General features: G+C 43.9%; 1 pseudogene; it reads left to right on the forward strand.

Moving 5' to 3' along the window:
• The first annotated feature begins 455 nt into the window (after positions 1-455).
• Positions 456-1,394, forward strand: LOC100966038 (annotated as a pseudogene).
• Positions 1,395-3,154: the final 1,760 nt, after the last annotated feature.

The raw sequence follows: 3,154 nt of genomic DNA on the forward strand, positions 1-3,154 counted from the left end.
CTTTGTATCCTTCATAAGAAATACTTGGCAACCTGCTCCTCAGAAAATAAGGTAAATAAATATTTATGTGTTCTCCTTAAAAATAAAAATAAAAGAAATGAAATTTGATCACAAACTCTTAATTTAAAAAGTAGTGATTTTGGGGGGTAGTACTCCAAATATCGTCTCTCTGCTGTACTCCAATCAGGCAGAATGGATCATCTATTAAATGTCTGTGTTTTATCCCAAACAGGTGTTAGCTTAAGTCCACACCAACCATCAATTGTTTTTAACAAATACAACCTCCAATTTTTTTTCAAAGTAGAAATAGAACTAGTTCAAGGCAGGTTAGAAAAAGATAACTTTGATCGGTGTCTAAAGAAAAAGAGTTTGGGGGCGCCAACTGCAGATCAATAGTCGGTGCAATCCTCCCGGGTCCCCAGGCGGTGTGTGTTTGTTCTCTCCTGGGCTCTGGGATGATCGGCCAGAAGACACTCTACTCCTTCTCCCCGAGCCCCGCCAGGAAGCGACGTGCCTGCAGCCCCGAGCTGCCTGCGGGCTTGGGGACCCGCATGACGGCCTTTCCTGAAGGTAGTGGGAACGCGGCGGCCAGACCTGCCAAGAAGGCCGGAGCTGGGCAGGACCGCCCGGCGCGTCGCCCTCCTTGCCGCTGAGCCCGGAGCAGCTGGTCGCATCCAGAGGAACAAGGCGGCGGCCCTGCTCAGGCTCGCGGCCCTCAATGTGCCCGTGGGCTTCGGTGAGAGTTGGAAGAAGCGCCTCAGCGGAAAGTTCAGGAAACCTTATTTTGTAAAACTATTTTGTTGCAGAAGAAAGAAAACATCACGCTGTTTATCCACCCCACCCCCACCCATCCCCCCAAGTCTTCACAGGGACCCAAATGTGTGACATAAGAGATGTGAAGCTTGTTATCCTGGGACAGGATCCGTATCATGGACCCGATCTAGCACATGGGCTCTGCTTCAGTGTTCAAAGACCTGTTCCCCCTCCACCCAGGTTGGAAAACAATAAAGAACTGTCTGCAGACATAGATGGTTTTGCTCATCCTGGCCGTGGAGATTCGTCTGGGTGGGCCAAGCAAGGTGCTCTCCTCCTCAGTGCTGTCCTCACTGTGCGGGCCCATGGAGCCAGTTCTCATAAGGAGAGAGGCTGGGAGCAGTTTACCGATGCAGCTGTGACCTGGCTCAATCAAAACTTGAATGGCCTCGTCTTCCTGCTCCGGGGCTCTTGTGCACTAAGGGCAGTGCCATTGATAGGAAGCGGCGTCATGTTCTGCAGACTGTCCATCCCTCCCAGCGGCAGTGTACAGAGGCTTCTTTGGGTGTAGACGCTTCTCCAAGACCAAGGAGCTGCTGCAGAAGGCCGGCAAGAAGCCCATTGGCTGGACAGAGCTATGATCCTCAACTGAGGCTGGTCTGTCTCCACTGGCGGTTTCAGAGAAGCTGCTGGTGAAGAATTCGCTGGTTACAAAGTCGAATTGAAAATTTCCCTATTCTTAAAAACGCTGCATGAGGGGGAGAAACTTCCATAAAGCTGCTGTGAACCAGAGTGCCCAGGAGGGCAGTTTCATCCTCCCAGACACAGCAGAGACTACCCTTGGGCCGAGTGTCTGTGCCTTCAGTCCGAAGTGTGCACTGCTAGGTCAGATGCTCCTTGGCTGTCACCTCCCTTTAGGCTAAAGGGAGGAGGTGTGCAGCCTTTTGGGGCAGCAAATACTTCCATGCCTGCTGCTAGTTGTTGCCTGGAAGGTCAGACGTTCAGTTATAAGTGTTGGGGTATTTTATTCTTGCTTACAAGATCCCCCACCTCCACCCTTACTTACTTAGCCCAGCCCTTACTCTGGGCTCTGTTAGGTACACTGCCCCTTTGAAGGAACCCTCAGGCCCCTCCTTGAAGCATAAGGATGATTTGCAGGTTTCTAGATAGGTAGCCCAGAAATTAGAGATCATTTATTTGTGTTAGGGGTGAAGATCCCTAAGGAATAATTCTTGTGGCTAGGGGATAAGAAAAGTGAGCTGGATGTTGTTTACCCTGTTGTTATTCTTTGGTTTCCAGGAATAAGCAATGGAAGATGAACAAGAGGAGAAAGGGGGATTTTGTTTGTTTGTTTGTTTGTTCTTTTAAACAAGGGGGTGATTTTCTTGTAGGGTTATCCCGAGTTGGGGTTTTTAGGACAGCACAGACTGCTAAATGCTGCTTTTATGGACTGAAATAACTTTGAGCTATTTTTCCTATAACACTGGAAAATTTTACTTTTAAAAAACCCACGCAGATGTATATAGTTTTCAATCCTCTTCTAAGAGACAATCTTTATTGTTCTGTTAATCTCCATGCTTGATCTTGTCAGAGATGCAGTTTTTGCTGTTAGTGGGTTAAAGAGTTAACCCTGTAGTGAGTTTGGTCATAAAGATTGTTGACACTGAATAAAAAAGAAAAAAGAAAAAGAGTTTTGTATGAAACAAGAAATGTCACAAGCTTGTATCTGAAGGACATCCAAATTGATCACAAAAATAAAATCTACCTTTACAATTTAATATGGAAGATCACACAAATAATTGCCCTGGCTATACAGGTACCCATAAAGAGAAATAGAGAATTCAGGTATTCACATGAAATGTAATCAAGGTGACTCAATTTGGTAGCCCAGTCCACTTTCAGCAGTGTCTACACTTCAATTCTCACTTTGCCTGTGAGAGTAAACAAAATGTGTACACTGGTCTACATATTTTAAGAAACAGTACTAATTTTCTGGTTATGAATATAAGTTGTATTTTATTTTACTATTGAGTTTCAGGTAATTATTCATGAATTACACTGAAGGATGATCTGCTTGAAAAGTTTTATAAGATTTAATATTGTGATTCACTTGTACTCAGAGACTTATGTAATCAGGATAGCTTATAATTTTAATAAGTAATTAAACTTCCACCTTTAGTCCAAGAGAGGATATTAAAATTAAATAACGTTCTACCCCCATACCAGACTACATGGTAGTACTCCAAATATCTTCTCTCTGCTATTGATTTAATGTTCCAAAAATAATTATTTGAATTACGTATTTCCCTTTCTTGAGATAATGCTTTCATGGACCACATTAGATATTCCTTTAAACTTAATAACACAATTTCAACAAAGTTCTATTTTAAAGAAATTTTCA

The sequence above is a fragment of the Otolemur garnettii genome, unplaced genomic scaffold (genome assembly GCF_000181295.1).
Source record: "Otolemur garnettii isolate 467f Iridium unplaced genomic scaffold, OtoGar3 scaffold00035, whole genome shotgun sequence".
Taxonomy (NCBI): domain Eukaryota; kingdom Metazoa; phylum Chordata; class Mammalia; order Primates; family Galagidae; genus Otolemur; species Otolemur garnettii.